At 45.2% G+C, this 17,921-nt stretch overlaps 1 long non-coding RNA gene across 5 annotated transcripts in view; it reads left to right on the top strand.

The window, feature by feature from the left end:
- The window catches only part of LOC109552483 (uncharacterized), an 85,501-nt gene that overhangs the window by 11,591 nt on the left and 55,989 nt on the right, over window positions 1-17,921 (top strand). For all 5 annotated transcript variants that reach the window (XR_012329288.1, XR_012329287.1, XR_012329289.1 and 2 more), the window contains one exon: window positions 15,569-15,622. This is a non-coding gene — a long non-coding RNA (uncharacterized lncRNA). The remainder of the gene's footprint in view (window positions 1-15,568; window positions 15,623-17,921) is intronic.

Here is a 17,921-nt window from a genome sequence, read left to right as displayed (position 1 = left end):
GAAGGAAAACCGGAAGAGAATGGTGCCCCGGAAGCCACGTGAAGAAGGTGCTTCTGGGAAGGGGGGATGATCAGCTGTGAGAAGTGCTTCTGGTTGGCCGAGCAAGATGAGGACCGAGAATATTCAGTGGACTCTAGCAACATAGAGGTCAGGAGTGGCCCGGATAAAAGCCTTTTCAGTGGACAAAAGCTTGATTGGAGTGGGTTCAAGGGAGAAGGGGAAGAGAAAAATTGTACACAGGGAATATAGACAAATCTTTTGAAGAGTTTTGCTGTCAAGAAGAGGAGGGAGATGAGGCAGTAACTGGAATGGTGTGTGGGAGAGGGGGTCAAAAGAAGGTATCAGAATGGGAGAAATAGAGCCCAGAGGTAAACCCACGCACCTACGGTCAATTAATCTACAACAAAGGGGGGCAAGAATATACGATGGGGAAAAGACAGTCTCTTCAGCAAGTGGTGCTGGGAAAGCTGGACAGCCACATGTAAACCAATCAAGTTAGAACACTCCCTCACACCATCCACAAAAATAAACTCAGAATGGGAGAAATAATGGAACGTTTGCCCCAGGAGTACTCACTGGTCGTTGGAGTTCACTAGTCCGTAGTCACGTGCATTTCTGGGCATAGTAGCCAGTAATCGTCAGAGAAGCTAGATGTTGAGGGAGGGGAAGTTGCCAGTAGGTTTGACTGGAACAAACTCTAAGGAAACCCGTGGGCAGCCTTTACTAAAACTGGACTCAGACCCTCTGCAGTTAGGGAAAGGGAGAGTATCTCCACGTGTGGAAATGGCTGGGGCCATGAGCTCTAGCCATCCCCCTCGTCCACTGGGTGATTCCAGCCTCCTTTGCCAACCTTGAAGGATCCGGCCTCAGTTACACTGAAGACAGCCTGTAGATCCGCTTCCGGAAACATTATTATCTCTTATTATCTAGAGAAGGGAGAGGAAAAGAAATTTCTGTAGATACTGTGAGCATGACAAAACCCTAGGTAGAGTTTGAACCAAGTGGGAAAAGTGACATAAAAATTCAGGTCACAGTTCCGCGAATGACATCCCTGTTCCTTGGCAGGAAGTGGCCTCAGAAGCCATTGTCGGGCCAGGCTTGCTTCCTAGCTCTGTGTTTTAGTGGTGATGGCTTTGAAAACACATACAAGTTTTACTTGGTCTCCATGTCCTGTTTTTATTTGAACTTGTTTCCGATTCTCATGTCTTCAAGGCCCAGCTCAAGTGTCACTTGTTCTGCAGAGCCTTCTGTGAGCCCCGTCGCAGGCAAAATGAACCATTTCCTTCCCTGAGTTTCGATACCACTTTTTCTCTTTCTCTCTTCTCGCACATGTTACACTGAGTTGTGTGTGGTTGTAAACAGAAAAGGCGGCAGAGTGTGGTGGATAAGAGCACGGGCTCTGGAGCTAGGCTGCTTGGGTTTAAATAGTGCTTCTTGCAAATTGCTTAATCTCCTTGTGCCTCAGTTTCTCACCTGTCTTATCTCAATATAAAATAATAGTAGCAGTAGTGCCCTCATAGGGATTTTGTAAAGAGGAAAGAATATGTGTGAAGTACTTAGAACAGTGCCCAGCATGTAGTAAGTGCTCAATAAGCTTTCGTTATTTGTCTCTCTTCTCCTTGAGGAATTAGATGATGCCCTTATGTTAGCACTGGGCTTGGCACAGAGTGCTAGGTGCCTAACACATTTTTGTGTGACTAAACCAGGTTCATGTTTAACGGTTTCATATGTGTATGGCCCTTTCATCAGCTCGCTTATTTATTGCTGTGTACTGCTCCATGTAGCGGTTAAGAATGAAGGTTCTAGGGCCTGATGGCCTAGTTTGTGTCATTGCTTAGCCACTTATTAGCTTCTTAACCCCTCATTGCCTCAGCTTCTTCATCTGGAAAATGAGAAAAAATATAGGAAGTTAAACACGGTTACTGAACATTTGGATATTAACTATATTTATTGTTAATCTTATCATTAATTAAATGATTTAATAAACACGTACCATGTTCCGTGGACTGTGCTAGACAGTAGAGATGCAGAGGGGAGTACGGCTTGGTTCCTGCTCTAAGAAAACCTCTCAGCTAGTGAAGGCAACAAGTCAGTATGTATAGAGCCTGGCAGAGGAAGGGAGCAATGAGGGGAAATGGGAGGGCAGTAAGGTTTTCTAGAGCAGGTACATCCTGAGCTTTGCATCTGTGGGTTGAGGATCCTGGAATAAGAATGCCAAATGGGTATCAAAATCCCTTTTGTGGTTCATCAGAAATGAGTTTTATAACAGATTTCTCCCATCAATTTCTTTAACAAGACCCCTTAACGAGAGGCTCCACCGTGTATTTGGAAACCTAGAGAAACCATTCTGGGCCAACAACAACGTATCATCAGGCCAACCTAAGTGTACCAAAAATGGTTTTGAACAGTTTTCCTCGAGCAAAACTCCTCTTTCCTTTTGTAGTTAAGCCAGAGAGCCCTCGCAGGCAGAAGACCGCATTCCAGGTGCCTCTGTCCTGCCCTCTCGCTCCCTCCCAGTGAATTTTCTGAAAAGGTTGGCATTTATCTTCCCTTCCTCACCCCAACAATCAGGTGAGAGGGAAAGCAGAGAGCGGCGTGTTTTCTAGGAAAAGATCAGGACCCCTTTCTAACTCACACTTGTAATAGGGACCTTGCTGAGATGGTGGGATGGGGCTGTATTTGCATTCTTCAGATCAAGGTCAGAGTATGGGTAGATGAAAACCTTTGTCTTTTGTCTCTTAGAAAACCAATAAAGCCAGTGAAGCTTGTCTATATTCCCCAAGTAGTTCATAAGAACAATAGAATTCAGAGTTCCTGGTGTTCCTCTGGAGCTGATTTTGGCAAGTGATAAGCAGCTTGTAAAAGGGCTTATTATTGAGTGGAGTTTTGGCCGCCTGACTTTTAAGGTTGGTTATTTATTTTGCATGTTGTATAACAGGAGCATTGGGCAATGCTCAGAAGAGGCCTTCTGGGTCAGAGAGTAAGTACTTCTCTGACCATCCCCTCCCGCCAGAAGATTCCGGGTGCGGAGCACGGGCCCAGGCCGTGGCTTTCGTGCAGCCCCTAACCACCAGACAGTCCTTCTCTTAGGGGTTGAATACATGAACATTTCCATCCAGTCCCAGCCCGAGAAAAATATATGTGTGTAATTTCTGAAACTTACACTGATAATGTGACTGCCTTTGAAAGACGTGTTTCTAAAGACACGTTTTGGTCACGTACAACAAGTAGTCATATACGGGGTCCTTGTCATCTGAGTAGGTAGGTGCTCTGAAAGGTAGGGCTTTCAGCAGCTTGTGAATAGCGCCCAGCCGGAAGCATCCCCAGCCCTTTGAGTTCAAGCTCTAAAGCGATGTGCCTTCTGCCTCATGCTGGCCTTGCTGGCTCTCCAAGAGAGATCCAGACGTTTTAGAGACAATGAGTGAGGGAAGCTCCTCTTTTTTCCTATTCCAAACTTGAAAAGTGAATTGAACCAGGGCCCTCACGAAACTGAGATGGTCTCGACAGAGAGAAACTTACTGGTGGCTCTTTTTTCACTTTTCTCTTGTTTGATTTTTATGGGAACCTGAATTTATGAGGAACTTCTGTTTATAGAGGCTATAAGCCAGCATTTGTGTCCAGTGGTGTTAGTCAAATGGGAAACAGCAGGAGGTTATAGGTGCCTGGGAAGAGATTTCATGAGCCATTGAATGCGTTTTGGATACTTTATGATATTTTGAAGACACATGTCTTGGGAAAGGTGGCCTTTACACTTGAAGTTACTGTTTTAGGCTGAACCATCCTCCCTCAGAGACAATGTTTTGTTGAAGAAAGTCTTGGAAAACATGTGAGATCCAATCATCCTCTTAGAGTTTGTGAGTAAGTGTGACTAGGTTAAACTTAGTGCACTAAAGTCTCTGGCATTGGGGATGGGCCGCTACTTTGGCTCCTGTATTAGTCAGGATAGGGTACACTCTGACGCAGTAACAAATAAACAACACAGGATTATTTGTTGCTCACGTAAATAAGGTTTGATGCAGACTGGTTGGCTCTCTTTAATCTTGTTGCAATGCCATCTGGCACACGTGACCTCCAGGGGCATCATGGCAGAGGAAGAGGCAGCTGGAAACCCGTATGCCTTAGCTGCCTCATCCCAGCCCTGACACACGTCACTTCACGTATTTCAGTGGCAGGAACCAATCACTTCGCCCCAGTCTAACTGCAGGGGGTACGTAGAAGCATACTTGGTGTATTTGGTGGCTGTCAACAGTCTCTGCTACATACCCTGGGTACCAACTGACCCTTAACTTCCCACCCCACTCTCAGGGAATGTATGATGCTGATTTTCTAATTCTGTAACAGCCTGGACTGTGAAGACCAAACCAGCTCTCCAACCTGACAGACAGCGCTTGTTTTATCTAAGGAAAGGGGACAGGACGGGCAGCGCTCACCTGTCTGACAGGTACAGTCCTTTTCCTTGTCCTCCCTCTTCGCTCACCATGAAGCACACATTCTCACTTCTGCTCTGTCCTGAGAGTCACACTCATATGAACAGAAGAATTGCCCCCAGGTCAGACACCTTTGTCACTCTAGTCCCAGGTTCCAGGTCTGACTGGAGCTGCGGGAGTGTTTGATGAGAAAGTGCAAGAGTTGTGTTTATGAAGTTCTCACAAGGTTGGGGCAGGCTGTCCATGTCTCTAGTGGGCCTACTGCCCCAGGGTTGAGTCACCATAAATTAATTTACGGCAAACCCTCTGACAAGATTGAGGGAGCAGAATTCCCCCAGTGTCCAGGAGTATCACTGAGATAGGGAACTCACTCCCCTCCCAAAGCCAAGTTTTCCACAGTTCAGATGGTCCTTCTCCCAGGAGGAGGATGACCAGTGGAGCCATTTCCAGATTTCTCACTAGAAGTGAGGACCAAATTCCCAGAAGGGACCTGAGAGTAAAAAAGTGGTTGCCTTCTCCTGTCTTGACTTAGCGTGTTTAGCTGAACCATAACCACTAGAGTATACTAGAGTGTGTGTGTGTGTGTGTGTGTGTGTGTGTGTGTGTGTAAAAATCGATCCTGTGGTACTTGGTGACTTCGGCTGCCCAGCCCTTGCAACAATTTTCTTCTGTTGTTGTTATTTTCCCTTGGAATCACAGGCGTGAGCAAACTAAGGAAATAATAATTTACTCTTACTGCCTTTAGTGTCTTCCAGAGGAAGGGGTGGCTGGAATCAGTGTAGACCAATCCAAGGAGTGCACATCTGCCAGAATTGCAGCTCAGCTTCCTTGCCTCCGGCATGTGTATCTTTCTGCAGGGTAGGCCCTAGACCAGACGTAAGTAAGTTAGCCGCAGGGTGACTGCTTGGCTGGTTAGCTGGCTGGCTTAGAAGGGTGTGAAGGGGCAGCAACATAAGGAGGTAGGGGTTAGGCAGGGCTGTATCTGAAAGAGGGGCAGGATGATTAGTTTTTCCTTTCTCTCCTTTGGCTTCGTTGCGATACTCTGTGTGGGTCTTGTTAGCTCGAATCTGGATGAGACTCACCCAGATAGACAGTTCTGAGATACAAATCACATCCCCTTACCTTCTAGAATCACAGCCAAACTCATTATGGTTAAAAGATTTCTGAGACTCAGTACAGCATTCACTTTGGTTGGAGTTTTCCATTTAAATTTATTTCACACATATAAGCATTATGTCCTTTATGATGTGTTTTTAATTGTTTATCAGTTATTCCGGATTGAACCACTTTACAAAATTTCTTTGTGTTTTCTTTATGGGAGAACATCGTTCGATGGTTGCTGTTTATATTCCCCCCTTTCTTTCCCAGAAACAAAATTTTAATTCTTCACTTTGACTTTTTCATGTCCACCTCTTCCTGTTTCATACTCCTGCTGTTGATTGACACTTTCCTCACTAAGTTTCCTCCTACTTCCCAATATCAAAACCTAAGCTTTTTCTCTTTTCCATATCTTTAGTTTGAGATGTTGTGTATGATTTCTAGTAAAACTGGTGAGTGATCGAAGATACTTAACTTTGAGCCAGTTAGACTCTCTCAGCCTTCTGTGATCTTTCCAAGGACTTCAAAGTAATTCACCTTGAAAACTAAAATATGTCATTGTAGTACTTCATTTATCATCTCCAAATATCTGGGAACTAGGTAGAGGCAAGTTTTATCCCTTCTACCTTAGGAATGGTCAAATCAAGTTTCAGAGATGAACCTTGTCATCATCCTGCTAGTTGTTTGATGTCCAGGCCAAAGTAATCAAATGCTGACCTGTGGATTCTGCATTATTACCCCCATCCTGGGCTAAAAAGGACACTGGGACAGGCTGAAGGAGACTGCCCTGCATCGTGTGGGTGTTAATGGTCTGGCAGAGGCAGGACTCTGAGGTTATAGGTCCCCAGAAGGCAGGGACCCCAGCATCTAGGCAATCCTCCTTTTATATCTTATGCGTAGCTGGGCCTTTGGGGCCTGACCCAGCTCTCCCAGCAGGACCCTGTGGTAATCCTCGTCTACAGAGGATGTGGACACAGTGGGGATTTAGCTGTCAATAATATAGACAGTAGAAAATTTCAAATGTTGCTTCTTAAAGTAACAAGTGATGGCTGAGGATGTGAGAGAGAATGGCCTTCTCTGCAGTTTATCAAATGAAGTATTGACTATGAAAATGGTTTCTAAATTGTAAAAACATGGAACACATGATGGCTATTGGTACTACATTATAAATTGCATGTGTTATTTTTCTCCCAGGATTTTAAAGAAAGACCTCAATGGTCTCAAGTATTACCATAGTTAAGAAACTTCAAAATTCACTTTATTTACCTTACTTCTGATTAGTGCATTTTTGTTTTGCTGGAAGGTAGAGCCCATGGCTTAGTTATTTTTTCTCCAGCTTCACTGAGGTGTAATTGGTATGTAAAAAACTGCAAATAATTAATATATATATAATTTGGTGAGTTTGGACATGTGAATGGACCTAGAAGACATTATGCTAAGTGAACTAAGTCAGTCACAGAAGGACAAGTACTGCATGATTCCTCTTATATGAGGCATCTAAAACAGTCAAAAGTAAGGATGGTGGTTGCCAGGGGATGGGGGGATGGGGATATGGGAAGGGGGTTGGTGTTCAATAGGTATAAAGTTAGAGATATATAGTACAAGATGAGAAAGTTCCAGAGGTCTGCAGTACAATGTAGTGCCTATAGTTAACAATAAGGTATCATGTGCTTAAAAATTGATTAGTGCATTTTTTTTATGTCCTTGGGTTTCTCTCTGGATCTGCCTAAGCATGAGAATTCACCTTTCTATGTTTATTTATTTTTATTTTTATTTTTCTGGTAAAATCTGTGTACGCATATGTTTTATTTACTTATTTATTTATTGGAGTATAGTTGCTTTACGATGCTGTGTAAGTTTCTGCTGTACAGAGAAGTGAATCAGCTGTATGTATACATATATCCCCTCTTTTTTGGATTTCCTTTCCATTTAGGTCACCACAGAGCATTAAGTGGAGTTCCCTGTGCTATACAGCAGGTTCTCATTAGTTATCTGTTTTATACATAATAGTGTATGTATGTCAATCCCAATCTCCCAATTCATCCCACCCCACCCTCCCTGCTTGGTGTCCGTACGTTTGTTCTTCACGTCTGTGTCTCTATTTCTGCCTTGCAAACAGGTTCATCTGTACCATTTTTCTAGATTCCATGTATATACGATATTAATTTACTCTCTCTGACTTCCTTCACTCTGTATGACAGGCTCTAGATCCATCCACGTCTCTACAAATGACCCAATTTTATTCCTTTTTATGGTTGAGTAATAGTCCATTGTATATATGTGCCATGCCTTCTTTATCCATTCATCTGTCGATGGACATTTAGGTTGCTTCTGTGACCTGGCTATGGTAAAGAGTGCTGCAATGAACATTGGGGTGCATGTGTCTTTTTGAATTATGGTTTTCTCAGGGTATATGCCCAGTAGTGGGATTGCTGGGTCGTATGGTAGTTCTATTTTGAGTTTATTAAGGAGCCTCCATACTGCATACTGTTCTCCATAGTGGCTGTACCAATTTACATTCCCACCAACAGTGCCAGAGGGTTCCCTTTTCTCCACATGTTCTCCAGCATTTATTGTTTGTAGACTTTTTGATGATGGCCATTCTGACCGGTGTGAGGTGATACTTCATTGTGGTTTTGATATGCATTTCTCTAATGATTAGTGATGTTGAGCATTCTTTCATGTGTTTGTTGACAATCTATATATCTTCTTTGGAGAAATGTGTATTTAGGTCTTCTGCCCACTTTTGGATTGGGTTGTTTGTTTTTTTGATATTGAGCTGCATGAGCTGTCTGTATATTTTGGAGATTAATCCCTTGTCCATTGCTTCATTTGCAAATAGTTTCTCCCATTCTGAGGGTTGTCTTTTGGTCTTGTTTATGGTTTCCTTTGCTCTGCAAAAGCTTTTAAGTTTCATTAGGTCCCATTTGTTTATTTTTGTTTTTATTTTCGTTACTCTAGGAGGTGGGTCAAAAAAGATGTTGCTGTGATTTATGTCAAAGAGTGTTCTTCCTACGTTTTCCTCTAAGAGTTTTACAGTGTCCAGTCTTACATTTAGGTCTTTAATCCATTTTGAGTTTATTTTTGTGTATAGTGTTAGGGAGTGTTCTAATTTCATTCTTTTACATGTAGCTGTCCAGTTTTCCCAGCACCACGTATTGAAGAGACTGTCTTTTCTCCATTGTATATCCTTGCTTCCTTTGTCATAGATTACTTGACCATAGGTGCGTGGGTTTACCTCTGGGCTTTCTATCCTGTTCCATTGATCTATATTTCTATTTTTGTGCCAGTGCCATACTGTCTTGATTACTGTAGCTTTGTAGTATAGTCTGAAGTCGGGGAGCCTGATTCCTCCAGCTCCGTTTTTCTTTCTCAAGATTGCTTTGGCTATTCGGAGTCTTTTTTGTCTCCATACAAATTTTAAGATTTTTTGGTTCTAGTTCTGAGAATTCACCTTTTTAATTTCCTCAGTGCTTCACAGTTTTGGGGATAGTGCAGGGATGCTCCTCTGTTGGAGGTTAGAGCAGATTCCCCAAGCCCTTACTTTGTCAGCACTTCACTTTCTGAAAGAAGAATCTGGCACGGCCTCATGTTTATTCTTGGTTATTCTTCCCAATTTTCTGTCACTCAGAGCTGTCTGAGCCAGGGAGTTGGTGTGGGCACAGGGGATTTTGAGACCTGGCCTGATCCCAGGTAAATATTCAGTAGCACAGAACTTAACCCCAGGCCAGGTTCTGTTCTCTGGAAATTTTCCCCAAACCTGGAAAGAATAGCCACAAACTCCCTCAAACACACAGAGATAGCACTAAAGCCACAAACTTTATTCCCCAAGGCACTTTATTTTCTAGTGCCTTGCTTGTAACATAGCTATAAAGAGTTTTGTATTCTGGTTCCTAGCTGTACAGATTAGAAGCAACAGGAAGAGATGTTGGAGTGGGGGATGGGGGGGGGAAGAAGCTCAGAGATACTGACAGAGGAAGTGCTGGCTGAAGGCCTGATATCCTGAAAAGAGACAGAAAAACAAAATGGCATAGCATAATAAAGCATGTTGATTCTGATTACTCTGAGTTAGCCAGAAGAACATCGAGTGAATTAAGAAATCTGGGAAGCGTGTAATATATACACGTAGATTTCATGTCATCAAAGATACTGTTTAAATGTTTTGGTGTTTAAAGGATATGATTCCCTTATCTGTACAAATCCAGTTATTTCTAACTCTGCCATACCTCACCTAAGCTAGAATTATGGGGTATTTCCTGTGATGACAATATAATGCTTTTTTATGGTGAGGATTTGAAGCCCTGAGAGGAGCTGAATCTCAGTCTTGTTTTGTGAGAGTGATTCAGGCGTTGAGTAAGAATGTGATTTGAATCCTGAATTCATTCGTTCTCGGATTTGGTACTCAGTAGAGGCGTCGCATTTCAGACTTTATCTAAGGCTCCCTTAACTATCTCTAGGCTTTTTCTGACATTTTTGCGATTGGCCTAGAAGCCACCTGTGATCCTCTGTGGAGGCCCGAGCTGTGTGGGAGTGCAGCTCAGGGTTTGGGGTTCCCAAACAGGAAGTGATTTCGGTCCTCAAAGAAGTCACTGCCAGCCTGTCGTCTGGGTTCACTGTGCTGCTGGACCAGCCCAGCCTCTTCGTCACCACCTCTGAGTCAGAAGTCTGGGCAGGGCGCAGAGGCTGATGTGCATAATCCACTCTGGCAACCTATCCCGTGCTCATGGCCATGAGCTTTCTGACCGGCTGCTGTGAACTGGCAGGCCTTGGGTGGGCGGGATGCTGGTCGGGCCAGGGCTTTCTGCTGCCGTCATGTGCATCTGCAATTGCCTCCTTCCTTTCGCTGGTCGATTAATAGTCTGGCCACGCACCTCTGCCGGCAGGAAAGTCTGTTTTGTTCACTCCTCTCCCTGCCTGACCCCCCACCCCATGACACAGAGCGTGATTGACTTGGCTCAAAGCAAAGCAGCAGTGAGGCTGCAGAGCCTGTAAAGCAGTGAGAAACATGTCTCACTTAGCCCTTGCAATTGTGCTGCCGCGGCTGAGCCTCTTGCTCCCTCCCCTGCGCTGGCCCTTAACGTGCTTCACCAAGGGATGGTTGCTAATTTGGAAATTTAACGCATCCCCCTTCTTTGGGGATGATTCTTATGGCAGTAGAACTACTGAATAGGGCTGAATACCACTAAAATGTGGTAAAGCACTGGACTGGAAATCAGGAAAACCGGGTTCTGGTCCTGGAGCAGTTGTGTGGTCCTAGACAAATCTCTCTCTCTCTCTTTTTTTTTTTAACATCTTTATTGGAGTATAATTGCTTTACAATGGTGTGTTAGTTTCTGCTTTATAACAAAGTGAATCAGCTATACATATACATATATCCCCATATCCCCTCCCTCTTGCGTCTCCCTCCCTCCCACCCTCCCTATCCCACCCCTCTAGGTGGACACACAGCACGGAGCTGATCTCCCTGTGCTATGCGGCTGCTTCCCACTAGCTAGCTATTTTACATTTGGTACTGTATATATGTCAGTGCTACTCTCTCACTTTGTCCCAGCTTACCCTTCCCCCTCCCCGTGTCCTCAAGTCCATTCTCTATGTCTGTGTCTTTATTCCTGTCCTGCCCCTCGGTTCGTCAGAACCTTTTTTTTTTTTAGATTCCATATATATGTATTAGCATACGGTATTTGTTTTTCTCTTTCTGACTTACTTCACTCTGTATGACAGACTCTAGGTCCATCCACCTCACTACAAATAACTCAATTTCGTTTCTTTTTATGGCTGAGTAATATTCCATTGTATATATGTGCCACATCTTCTTTATCCATTCATCTGTCGGTGGACACTTCAGTTGCTTCCATGCTAGACAAATCTCTTCTTCATCTGTTGGAGAGGGAGGGGCAACGGTTGCATTCGATGATCTCTATAACGTCCAAGTGCTCGTCCTTCCATTCTCTTTCCTGTTCATGCAGACAGAAATGTTTTGGTCCGTTCTTGAGAGTGCCTTCTCTTTTCTTTGGTCTCCATATCTCCCTTCACCTGAGCCTCTCTTGTGGTGAAGAAGTCATGAATCTATTTCTTTTGAAAGCTGCCCAGGGAATTGGGCAAGATTATATTAGAGATGCCTAAGTTCTGGGAGTTTTGATTTTGGAACTGACATGGAATTCAGGATTAATAGAGGTATTGTAGTCCCATCTGGAATTTTATCTCAGAATCACAGGGAGATCAGCCCAGCTAACTGTGCTGCAGTAAGATTTGGAACTAGACATCTCAGCCGCAGTTTACTCTCTTGCAAGTGACTTGAGCGGGTGCAGGAGGAATAAGCTCTGCTCTCACCTCTCATCCTTAGCGCTACCCAGAAAAGCAGGGGTGGAGGCTGGAGAGGGTGTGGCAGCAAACTTGGGCCCGGATACCTGACAAGTGGCCGACTTTATTAAATGCCTACTGTTTGGTGACTGAGCCAGGCATTGTGGAGCAGGGAGACTGAGAGGACAGCTTTCTACAAACAAACCCTGCCTGTTCTTGCTTTTGGGCCTCCATCAAGTTGTTTTCTCCAATTGGCAGGCCTTCCCTCTCTTCTTAGCTTATTGAAAATCCTCACCATCCAGGAAGTTCCACCTCTTGCGTGAAGTTCAGCAAACTTTTACCGAGGCCCTTGCAGTTCCCCAGCCCTCTTTGGGGGATATAAAGATGAATAAAGACTTACTCCCTGTCCTCGGGCGGACTATGCTATATAAATATATTGTCCTGCTTGGGTCACTGTTGCTTCATGTTTCTTCCTTTCTCCTCTTCAGCCAAAGCTTAAGCCCCTTGAGGGCAAAGGCTATGTTTCGGGGGGCTCACAGCCACTTCAAGTTGGGTGATTCACTAGAAGGACTCATAAGATTCAACAGTGGGTTTTAGTCACAGCTAAGCTTTCTTACGGCAAAGGATACAGAGAAAGTCAGTGGGAAAAATATACGCATCGCTCAGGCACAGGCTTCCAAGTTCTTCCCTACCCAGGGCCACACAGGAGCAGCTCACAGCAAACTACAGGGACACCTGTGACATGTCTGTGCCCAGGAAAGTCCACCAAGTCTCAGGGTCTGAGGTGTTTATGAAACAAAACTCAGGACTCCAGCATCGAAAGCAGGTACATCATGGCTCTTCTCAAACACTCCTGAGAGGTCCTCCCTGAACTGGTACAAACATGCCCCATTTCTCTGGACAGATACGTAAAACAACAAGGTCAATCAGAGACATAAAAAAGCCTTCTGAGGGCCATAGTCCCTGGGGTAGGTCAAGGGTCAATTATGATGTCAGGCTCCCCTGGAGACACACAAGGACTGATTGACAAGACCTTCTGTTTTAACTCCTTCTTCCAAGCTGTGTCTGGTACAGTTCATGTCCCCTCTCAGAGTGCTCAGTGTGGGGCAACACAAGACCTGGCGTCTCCTCCGAGCTCCACTCAGATACACGTCACTATCTACTCACCCCATCCAGTCCCGTAGACACTGGCACGTGAACCTGTCAAAATGTGAACTCGAACCGCCCCGCCCCCAACCACTCTTTCCCATCTCAGTAACTGTCAGCATCAGTTGCTCTATTGCTCAAGCCCCCAGATCTGGGCATCATCCTTGATTCTCCTCTTCCTCTCACCTCCCACAGCCAATCTGTAATTCCTGTTGGTTCGAACTCTGAGGCGTATCCCAAATGTGCCGACCTCCCATTCTTTCGAGCACCCTGCTCCAATCCACCATCATCTTCCATCTGCGTTACTGACCTTCTTAATGTTTCTGTTTGTCTCCCTTATGGTGTGTTCTCCCCTCACCACCCAGAGTGATCCTTCAAACTGTGTAGCAGATGTCGTCACTCCCTGCATTCACAGCCTCCAGTGGCTCCAATGTGCTCGGATTAAAATGCAAGCATTTCACTGCCCTGCTCCCTCATCATGCTCCAGCCCCAGAGCCGGTGGGTCAGTCTGTGTCCTCCTTGTGTGATATTCCTTCTTCCAGGACTGTTCTTCCCCTAACTCTTCAAATGCTTGGATCCTTCTCATCCTTAGCATTTTATTCCCACCGTCAGCCCCTCATAGAGACCTTCTCTGACCACCCTCTTGAAGGTAGCCTTGCCTCTTGCCTCACCTGAAATCATGACTGTTTATATATTTGCTGTCACTCAGCGCTGGCTGGAATGTAAGCTTGTGAGAGAAGACGCTTTTCTATCTAGTCCACAGTTTATATCCCCAGCACCCAGCACCATGGCAAATTCAGAGTAGGCATTCAGAAATATTTGTTGGTGCATGTAGCAGATAATTAATAAATAAGCAGTATGTGACTACTTAACAGTGACGAGCCGGTCTCTGCCCTTAATAGTTTACATTCTACTGGAAAGTTGGGTGAGAACCAGCAAAACATGCAGAAAACTTCTCTGTGCTTTCCGGTATCCAACATAGGGCATGTCAGTCCTGCTGTCCTGGACAGCAGAAACCAGCAGACTGCAGAGGGGCCCCATCGAGCAGCTCGAATCTCTCCAGCCCATTGCTCTCTTTGATGGGCTTCTAGGGGCTGTTGGAAGGGAGATACCAGCAGCCTGGAAATTCCAAATGGAAGGCAAGGATCGTGGGGCACTGCTGTCTTCTGCAGGGTAGGGGCAGTGGTGTTTTTGCCAGAGCAGTGCTACCAGTGTACTTGCACCATGCTTCTGGCTTCTTCAGAGCCTGACTTTATGGGTCTCAAGAGATCCTGGAACTGTCTAATATTCTTCAATAAATTTCCTTTCTACTTAAACTAGTCAGAGTGGATTCTGTAGTTTGCAACTAAGAACTCTGACCTATCTAACAGGTTGAGGGGGGAAAAAAGATGGAAAATCAGAATCCTGACTTATAACTGACACTTAAGCTTGAATGGAAAATGTTAAAATTATACTGACGTTGGGGGCATGACTTTGAAATTGAACTAACACGTGTAACTATATCCAAGTGATATGCTAAGTTTGAGGGAGAGTAATTTATTTACTCACATGCCTGGGGAAAATTGTGTATGTGGTTTTTTTTTTTTAGATCTTGGGGGTAGGAGTTTATTAATTAATTTATTTATTTTTGCTGTGTTGGGTCTTTGTTTCTGTGCGAGGGCTTTCTCTAGTTGTGGCAAGCGGGGGCCACTGTTCATCGTGGTGCGTGGGCCTCTCACTGTCGCGGCCTCTCGTTGCGGAGCACAGGCTCCAGACGCGCAGGCTCAGTAGTTGTGGCTCACGGGCCTAGCTGCTCCGCGGCATGTGGGATCCTCCCAGACCAGGGCTCGAACCCGTGTCCCCTGCATTGGCAGGCAGACTCTCAACCACTGCGCCACCAGGGGAGCCCTGTGTATGTTTTTATGTGTATGTACAGGTCCATTAAAAAAAGACAAGCATTTTCTTCTTTCAGTTATATGCTATTATAAACCAGCATAGCTTTTATTACAAGTATGTCAGTTACTAAGGGAAAGAGACTTAAAATATTTTAAGAAAGCAAAACTAAAGTATAGGGACTCCTCCCATACAGGAACTCACGTGTTCCCAGAGAGTTTAACAGAGAGTTAGCTTAAAATGTGTATCCTCCCTTATGGTCAAAGTCCTACAAGTGAAAACAAAACACCATTTCCCTTATCAAGTTGGCAAAGACTTTTTAAAAATGTTATTACTCAGTGTTGGTGAAAGTATGAAGAGATAGGTACTTATATGCCCTGCTGCTAGACATGTAAGTGAGTACAACCTTTCTAGAAAGCCATTCTACAGTCTGGAACACGGGCCTAAAAAATGTTCATATTTCTTTTTCCCAGTAAACTCAATTCTAGGAGATTCATGTTAAGGAAATGATCAGAGATTATGTGCAAGAATGTTCCTTGCAGCAGTTTTGTAATACCGAAATCTTGGAAGCAAGATAGATGTTTAACACTCAGGAAATAGTACCATCACAAGGTGAAATATTATGCAGCCGTCGCTGTGGAGGCTTTTGAATACAGGCACGTAGAATGATGATGATGGTGGTGGTGATGATGGCCAGCACTTATTGATCACTTACTATTTGCCAGGGACGACTACACCTCTTCACGGGAATTCTCGGATCCTTGAAACAACACTTTAAGGTGAGTGCTATGATTATTCTCATTTTGCAGATAAGAAAGCTGAGGTTCAGAGAGCTTATGTAACTTGCCCAAAGTCACGCTGTAAGTAAGCAACAGAGCCAGGGCTTGAATCCAGGCCTGACTACTCCAAATTTACATAAAGGCTGTTAACGGTAGTAATCTTTAGGTGATGGGATTATAGTGATTTTTAAAATTTTCTAGTTTCTATTTTCCTTTATGCTCTCAATTTTATACAATAATCACTTATCAGTTTTATAATCGGAAAAAAAAAAAGCAGCTCCTCCCAGGTATTCCTGCCACCCAGGGATATAGTGACTTCTGGCGGAAGTGTCCAGGAATGAGGGTAGGGCCGAGGGCCTTGGGGCGGGAAATACTGAAGAGTTTCCTTGGGCTCGGCCTCCCCTGCTCCATGGTTTTTCCTAAGAACACTGCCCCCTAACTGGACTGGACAAGCAGCCGCCTTGGTCTGGGTTCTTGCTTCTGTCCAAGTAGAGTCTTGCTGAGGAAAGGAGTGGCATATGAGCAGTGGCAGAGGGCGGGAACTGCCTGGGCTTTGAACTTCCTCCTAAAACTGCCTACCTAAATTCCTGGGTTTCACACTGCTTGCCTCGTAGCTGTGTGCTATGCAGCAAGAGTTCTGATTTGGCGCCTCTGGTATGCTTCTCTGCCACCTCTGCCTTTAGACCAGGGGTCAGTCAGCCTCCTTCTGGCTCTGGCTGGGCAGCAACCTTGTTGAGGGGGCCTCGTGTGGCCGCCAGCGGGTCATCACAGCTTGTCCTGTCTCCATACGTGAATCGGCGACTCCACCTCCCACCTGATCACAAACGGTCTTTTCCCCAGACTTGGGTCGTTGAGGGAAGATGAGGCAAGAAAATGCAGCAGACTCAGTGTGACCCCCTGCTCTAGGCCTGGGAAAGCTTCCTCAGTGCTCCTGCCTTACCAAGAATAAGTCAGTCCATGAAAGAAAGACACTCAGGGAGTTTGCCTCAGGTTAACCGAGAGACCTGGGGATGAAACTGAGCCCTCCTGCTTTCTGGGCCCCCTGTGCTGTCTATATTTAGCCACACTGCCCCGAGCCTTGTCCACCTTGTCTGAGAGCCAAAGCAGGCAGTCTGCTCATGAACATTCCTGTGCCTGCCAGCTCACGCCAGCCAATCATTTAGATGTCTGTCTTAAAACGCGAGGCTCCCCTTGCACCCAACTCCGAGGGCCTGCAGAGAATACACACCAAGGGATTCACAGCCCGAGTTTTTCCCGAGGCCAAGTGACCTCAGACAAATGCCTGCAAGTGAAAGGCATGTGTCTCACTGCTTCGCCTTGGCAGGGCTCAGCCGGTGGCTCCCTCTCAGACCCACTGTTCCTGGCCACAGTTCTTTGAGTGTGTTGACCTACTTTCTCCCCTTCGGAGGGAAAACAGAAACCAATGCGTGTCTCGTGAGTGCTCTTGCTTTCAGGAATGTTGATTCTTCTGCCCCCTTGTCCTTTCCACGCTCCATTATCACTCTGCTCTACCCACTTCAAGCATGACTGGAGCAGAACCCTGAGTGGCGCTTACTGTCCCTGTTTTACAGCTGTGTTTTCAGAGGCGGTGTGGCCCACACGCCACGGGGATGGGGACAGAGCCTGCCCACCCCTCCTTTCCCTGCTGTAGCCCCTGCTGTTAAGTGGCATGCTCTGGAGTGAAGTTGCTTCTGCATGAGAACCTTTTGGGAATCAGCAGGGTGTCTCTGACTTTGTGACTGGGGGCATTATGGACTGAGAGACATCCAGCTTGACTTGACCATTTCCTACATCTTCGATGTGGGCCTCCGAGAAGAGTCTTAGGTGGCTCAACCCTTTAGTTGCTTTGACAGGCAGAATTCTTTGGACAGTGTGTACAGGTGACTCTCAAATACATACATTGAGATTTTCGGTGGCAAATTAATCGTTTTAGGCTGTCTTTACCCTTCCCAGTATGCATGCCATTGCCCACTTCTCTAGACATCAGTTAGAATCAGCTTGGAAAATATATACTTATTTTAATATCAGTCTGAGAAAAATTAATTAGATGGATAAATCCGCTGGGGTTCAGAGGTAGGTTATGGCTGCGTCGTATGATGGATTCCAGAGTGCCTCTGGGATTATTGACTGGCTCTAATAAGCTGCCATGTCTGTTCTCCATGACCGTGGGTAATTGAGTGTATCTTATTTAGCTCCTCTATCCCTGGCTGCTTTGTCTCCTTTCTTCCCAACTCGTCCCTGTGTGCAGAGCAGATCATATATAACCAGCCTGCCTTCTAGCATCCTATTAGATTTCATT

This window comes from Tursiops truncatus, chromosome X (genome assembly GCF_011762595.2).
Source record: "Tursiops truncatus isolate mTurTru1 chromosome X, mTurTru1.mat.Y, whole genome shotgun sequence".
Lineage (NCBI taxonomy): Eukaryota > Metazoa > Chordata > Mammalia > Artiodactyla > Delphinidae > Tursiops > Tursiops truncatus.
The sequence above is the reverse complement of the archived record's forward strand: the minus strand, read 5'-3'. Positions and strand labels throughout refer to the sequence as shown.